At 42.7% G+C, this 7,310-nt stretch overlaps 1 pseudogene; it reads right to left on the bottom strand.

The window, feature by feature from the left end:
* Positions 1–4,398: 4,398 nt before the first annotated feature.
* LOC101573433 overlaps positions 4,399–7,310 on the bottom strand; it is a 3,803-nt pseudogene continuing 891 nt past the window's right edge.

Here is a 7,310-nt window from a genome sequence, read left to right on the forward strand (position 1 = left end):
TACAAAATGGACATTCATCTGTATCCCCTTTTTTGTTTAAGTTCCGTTATTTGAATATTATAGGTGTGTAAACTCAGCAAAATATTCTAAAAGAGTCCAGTAGCCCATAATAATATTGGGTCTTCTGCTTCATGGGCAATGTCAGAAATTGTTGACCTGAGTCCCCCACAGCTCAACATAACAGCATGGCTTTACTTCTTATATTTCTTTTTTATACTTTTCTGCTGGATGGTTAAGACCAAGGTAAAGCAGGACCTATGCAACAAGAGTTGTAGCTTTTGGGTCTGAGAAGGTCAGTGAAATCCCCTCAGGATTTATCCTGAGATCCTGTACCTCAGATTGTAGAACCTTTGTCAGTGTCAGCCATGTGGATGAGTCACAACCATTGCTTGGCCAATGTGCTCTCTGTGAAAGCCTGAGAGAATGTTTTCTCTCCATGTTACTCTCCTTAGGCACACTCTACATCATTGATCACTTTCCTCTTTGGCCCCATAATCTCCTTGATCAGAAAATTTGGGACACTAGCGAGTTACATGATGTAACAGTACAAGTTTACATATATCTTTTGATACAGGGTCTCACTATGCAGCTAGAACTCATAATGATCCCCCTGTCTCAGCTTCCCCAGTGCTGGGATTATGGTGTGCACCACCACGCCCAGTTTCTGAGCCACCTCAGCATGTAGTACTGGGGATCGGACCTGGGTCCTTGCACTTGCCAGGCAGTTGCTTAGAATGCCAAGCTATCTCCCCTGCCTGACTATATGGTTTTTATAAGAGATATATCGAAATTATAAGAAAGGTACACATGAGAAAAGAATTAAAAACAGTAGCCTGTCTACAGTAACCAAAAGAAAGCTGGTATTATTCTATTAATATTAGACTTACTCTTTAGGGTGGAGTACATGGTCACTTTTATCATAGATGAAGAGAGACATTGCATAATAATACAAGGTTTAACTTTACAGAAAGATGAAATAATTCTTAATTTATTTGCATAAAGCAATATAGCTTCAAGACAGGTAAAAGACATTTTTGTAAAATAAAAGGAAAAAAGATAAAAATCTCACTTGTTTTGGGATATGCTGACATCCTTTTCTAAGACACTGCTTAAACAAATAGATTTAAAATTAGTAAGACTGTAGGAAGTAAGAAAAATAATTAGCACACTTGACCCAGTGAGCATGTTAGAGCACTATACACCAGTAACTGCAGAACATATAATCTTTTTCTTTTAAAGGAAGAGAGGATTATTTTGCCTCACAGTTTTTAAAGAATTCTTTCCATAACAGCTGAATTCAAGGCAGAAATGGCCTGGTGGAACAGAATGATGGATGAATCTACTGAAGACTGCAAGACTCAGTCATCCTCCACACACGTGAGAATTTGGGGCAGTCATGTAGAGCTAAATCGTGACATCCACCCCTGGTTTCCAGCAGTTTAATGCTCATCTCACCACCCAAAATGTGAGCTGGTCCATCTCTAAGAGTTGCCAAAGCTTTAATAATTCCAACATTGGCGAAATATCCAAGTCCAAGGTGTCATCTGAGGCTCAAGTCAAACTGAACAGTGAGCTCCTATAAAAAATAAAAGGGAAATAAAATACTTCCAAAGAACAGTGGTACAGAATACGCATTTCCATTCTAAAAGAGAGAGACAGAGATAGGACCAAGACCAAAGCAACCATGAAAACCATGAGGATAAGCATTAAATCTTGTAGCTTCAAGGCCACATCCAGGTCAAGTTGTAGTGTGATGTGAACTCTAAATGTCGCTGGCAACCCTGCCCCCACAGTGACCGCCCCTTGCAGTCATTCTGGCCTTTCTCTTGGGCTGGCTCAGCCACTGCGTGGTTTTCCCTAGACGTTCTATATTTCTGGCATCTCCAACCTCCTGGAATTTCCACTTAGCTTTCATCTTTACTCTCTCAGTTTTCCACACTGCAAGCTGCAAGCTCAGGAGCACACTACTTGCTATTATGGGCCTTCTAAACTCTTAGAACACTTGATTCCTGTATGCCTGTAAAACAAGTACCACATGGCTCATTCTAAGGTCTGCTTTCAGCTCAAGGGACAGCCATACCCCATTGGATCACAACCATAGATAGGTCTCAGGGCCTGCGCGGCTGAGCACTGTGAAATAAAGACAGCAGAACCAGTTCTCTAGACAGCCATTTGCAGTGTGCAGTCCAAGGTGTCACCAGGAACTCTCTTCTCAAATGAAAGTTGTATACTTTTGCACCAACAACCTGTGAAGAGTGGGTTCTTGGTGATTCCTGGGATGCCTTCAGTCCATCTCTCCTATGGTCCTGATGCATGGTACATGGCTTCTTTCTAATGCTGATCTTCTTAGCAGTAGGGAGCTTCATTTCCTGAAGTATGCAGACCCTTCATTTATTTATTTATTTATTTATTTTGAGATGAATACTTCAATGTTTATTCACATGCTTTGCGTTTTTTTTTTTCTCTTTTAAGAATCAAAGTTGCCCAAATTAAATCTTGCTGCTATGACGACATATGCCCAAGGTGGTGGGGGCAGGGAGGGAAAAAATGGGCCTTTTAAAATCAGGTGAGGGGAGAAGAGACTGAAAATTATTGAATTAGTCCTCTTAGCTCCAAATGAAATGAAAATTAAAAATGAAACTTGGTTTCTTTTTTTCTTTTTTTTAAAAATAATTTTATTGAGACACAAATAGCAATGAGATAGTTTCAAAACCAATTATTAGCACAGTTTCAATAATTAATATATTGCATATTGTCGTATTAGTGGTTATTCATTGCAGAAGATGCAGGCATGGTATCCTGTCCATAAACACGATTAGAACAAATCTCTCTATTCATTGAATTAAGAGAATGCAGCTGTATATCTATCCTACCTATTTTGAATATACAGATACAAAATGGTTATTCGTGTCCCCCTTTTTTGTTCAGTTTTGTCAGAGAAGGGTATTCCATTGTCATTTAAATATCATAAGTGTATGAACTCAGCAAAATATTCCAATATAGTCCAGTAGTCCATAATAGTAGTGGGTTTTCCATAAGACTGGCAAAGTCAGAAGTTGTTGACTTGAGCATTTTACAGCTCAGCATATTGATACGGCTTTCCTTTTTATACCTTGTTTTTACACTTCTCTGCTGGATGGTTAAGGCCAAGATAAAGCAAGACCTATATAACAAGAAATGTGACTTCTGTAACTGATAAGGTCAGTCAAATCCCCTCAGGATTTACCCTGAAAACCTGTACTGCAGTTTGTAGAACCTTTGTCAATGTCAGCCATGTGGATGAGTCACGGCCATTGCTTGACCAATTTGCTCTCTGTGAAAGCCTGAGAGAATGTTTTCTCTTCATGTTACTCTCCTTAGGCACACTTTACATCATTGATCATTTTCCTCTGTGGCCCCATAATCTCCTTGATCAGAAAATTTGGGACACAACTGAGTTACATGATGTTACAGTACAGTTTCTCCTATGTCCTGAGTCTTCGCTGACCTTGAAAGGCTAGGGCCAAAATTTTGGCTGACCTAGCAGCCCTTCTTTTTCTCTAATTTTTGGGCTGCAAACTTAGGTTGTTAATGCTCCAGAAGAGAAGCTTATTATTATTACCGTATAACATAGGCAGTTGAGCTTAACCTCACTATCTGTCTAAATATCAAACATCTTCAGCATAACATGGAACAGGTATTTTCCATGAAGTATTGATACGTTAAACTTTAAGTCCCTACAGAATATGAAGAAAAAATAAAAAAAATTTAAAACAATAGAAGCAAACAGTTACATATTTTTACACAGAAAAATTTAGAAATCTAACCATACACACAGCCTTGTAGCAGGACAGTCCTTTGACATTTTTTTTTCTTGTCTCTTATTTTCATTTATTACCCTATTTTTTTAAACAAACATTTGCTTGAGAGACAGTCTGGCAGTAACTGGTATATCACGACAAACAGTACATATTTAGAAGACCAGAATGGCAGGCATTCCAATCATGACCCTACTATTACACATTGCTATCTTCAGTGCAGTTGCTTAGTTCACATGTATCAGCATATATAGTCAAAACTTGGTTCCTAATAGTGAACAAGCCAAAATCAAGCATTGCTCTCCCTCCCCTCCCCTAGCTCCCACCTCATACACCAACAACAAATGAGAAACACTGCTAGAGCCCCACATGTCACCCTATGCTGAGAGCTGGTCTGACCCCAGGCTCTGTGGTGGCCTTCCCTGTCCGGTGGGACACAGCACTAGGTACACTTGCCACTGCAGTAGGATTCTGCATGACTGATGGGAGTGGGGTAAGATGTTCAGAATCTTCTTGAGGCTCCTCTGTTCAGCTCCTCACCAGCCATCTTCCTTCCCAATGCCTCTCCCCCTGGGACAAGGGCTTCCATCAAGAGAAGCCCCTACTCAGTGGTGGGCTGTAAACTGTCCTTCACTTCTTGTTCTCTGTTCCAACCTCATCATCTTCAATCTCCCCTTCCTCCCCATTGAATTTGTCATGGACCCACTTGGGACTGAAACTGGATTTCTGGAATACGAACTGGCCCTGACCCCGGGGGAAGGCTCCTCAGCCCTGGTCTCGGCTCACCCACTTATCACTGCCTTCACCTTCTCAGTCATCATGCAAGTAACACTTCTTGCTTTTTGGGTGTATACTCTGGATCCCATTCCTCTTCCCAGTTTCTCTTTTGAAAATCATTGTTACTGTTGTTATTGTTACCAGAATAGTTGCCTCTGCCCCAGTCTCTCCCTTTGGCTCAAAATTGAGAGGTCCCCCAAGCTCTGCCACTACTTCTTTCACTTGGACCCATGAAGTCTTTGGTCCCCAGTCTGGATTTGTCAAAGCCCATGGTGCTCTCTTCTCTCTCCTCTCTCTCTTCAGGATACTCCTCCACTTTGTAGGAGTGAGATGACTGGGAAGAGGAAGAGGAAAAGGAAGAGGAGAAGGAGGAGGAGGAGGAGGAGGAGGAGGAGGACTTGGACTGGTCTCATGTTCTCTGATGCTTTTTCTGCTTCTTTGATCCTTCTTTTGTTTCCTCAGTTGACCTTTCCCTTGAATGGCTTGAGTCTAAAGAATCCACTGATTCTCTTGATTTACCTCATTTAAGACGTCTCTCCTTACATTTTTTGTGATGTTCAACATCAAGGTGAAGATCAATAGGATCATCTTTGTATTTTCCTTCAGCCTTGTAGCCAGGTTCCCGAGGACTTTTCATTTCATTAGCCGAACAATGTTTTCTGAAGGCACTGGAGGAAATGTCTATCTTCCTGTGTATTTGTAGGCTTTTCTTGTTTTTAGCTGCCTCCTGTTCAGCTCCTCTCTTAACATATTCAGTAAAACGTTCATGCAATGCCATTCTGGAGGATCCAAAGTGATGCTCTTTAACATGGTGAACAATGGTCATTATACACCAAGCAAAAAATTCTGAAGGGCTACGCTGAGACTGAGCTGACTGAATGTGCTGGAAAATGGAATGAAACTCCTGCTCCTTTTTATTGCTGTGAACTAGATCCCGACAAAGCTTGCATTCCTGAGCCAATAAACCCCTGGGTCGTGCAAGGTCCTCGTCGAATGAATCCATGTGTACACTGACCTGGGCTTCTCAAGTAATGGAAAATGAAGACTCTCCTGAGGAGAAGTCTCCTCCTGCTCCCAGTTTCTCACGGCTTTCAGAGGTCTTCCTGCGGGGAGGTGATGAGCTTTTCTCTTGCACTGCTTTGTACACAGTCACTTGGAAATTCATCTCAGGCACAAAACCCCAGTGCTCACTTTCACTTCTCTTGGCCCTCCCCCCCGGTCTTCCTTTTTGGATTTCTCTGTGAAAGAGTCCTCCTCCAGCTCCTCTGCTTTCCTCTGCTTTTCTTCCCCTGCATACATCCAGGCCCACCCACTTGCCTGCCTTCTTGTCCTCCTGGATTTTACTTGCACCAGCTATGACTTTCGACATGAATTTGGGCTCATCATCAAACTCAGATTCCTTCCTTCCCTTAGTTTTGTCCTTATCTTGATTGTCCATCTCCTCCTTGTGGATGTCTGCTGTCTTCTTCTCAACATCATCATGGACCTTATACCTTTTGGGTGACTGAAGTGGCTCCTCACTGTCAATCTTGAAAGCAAATGAATCCAATTTTCACTTTTGCATCCAAGTCAGAAAATCTCCTTTTCTCCTTCAGTTTCTCTTTATCAGAATGTGTCAGTTTCTGCTCCTTATCTTTCCCATTCTCTGTCTTCCAGTCTTTTCAATACCTCTTGGCATAGGCTGTTCCTCCTGTAGTAGCACTCTCCTTCTGAGATGAGCCATAAATAGAGCCAGTAGCTAGTGGACTCTTACCCACAGGTCTTTTTTTTTTTTTTTTTTTTTGATAGACTCACAGATCCAGAGCCATGGTCGAACTGACTTTGATGGCTCCCAGACTGGTACCCAGCACCACTCAGGAGAGATGAGCCCACCCAGGGTGTGCTGGAAAGTGGAGGACTAGGTTTTGGCACAGGGCTAGGGTGAGGTGACTGCCACCGCCTCACCACCACTGACTGAAAGAGTGTTTGGAGCTGAGCTTCGCTGTCAGGAACTCAGGCGAAAAATTGCCAAGGCTCATGACGCAGAAGCAGTACCATAGGTGGTAGCATCTGGCCATGGCTTTGAACTCTTAGATGCTTTTGTATCTTGAGAGGTGCCTCCAGAGAAGGTCAGATCCTTGGCCTCATCTCCCAGGTTATCCCCAGCAGCTTGACATGGCCAGCTATCCTTAGAAGAGGACTTTTTCTCCTCTGCAGATTTGGGCTTAGAAGATTCAACTTGGCTGTGGTCGAAGGAAGAACGAGAGGATAAGGAGCACCTTGACCTGTCAGAAGATGGCTTTCCGAGTTTCTAGAATGGCTCCTGGACCTCGGTGAAAGAGACCTTCTCTTTGGGGACCGGGATTGAGACTGGCCCAGACAAGGACTTGCCAATAGTTCTGCCAATTAGGGTGGTAGTCTCCATAGCCTCCATGGTTGTACTGGCCCCATGGATAGAAGCCTCTGTTGCACCCTCAGAAATAATAGGGCCTCCGATAGCCTCTGTTGTGTCCTCGGAAATCTCGATTCCGATGCACTCTGGGGTGATTTCTTTCTCTGTTATGAGCTGGAGAATATGATCTGGAACGAGACCTAGAACTCAGCCTGCGCTTCCTTGGTCAAGAGACAGATTGGCTTCTGGATTGTGGTTTTGAAAATGAGTAAAAGGCCAGGGAGATAGCTCAGTAGAATAAGCACTTGCCTTGCAAGCAGAATGGCCTGAGTTCAATCCCCGGTTCTGAAAAAAAAAAAAAGAAA

The sequence above is a fragment of the Octodon degus genome, unplaced genomic scaffold, assembly GCF_000260255.1.
Source record: "Octodon degus isolate 3935 unplaced genomic scaffold, OctDeg1.0 scaffold00038, whole genome shotgun sequence".
Taxonomy (NCBI): domain Eukaryota; kingdom Metazoa; phylum Chordata; class Mammalia; order Rodentia; family Octodontidae; genus Octodon; species Octodon degus.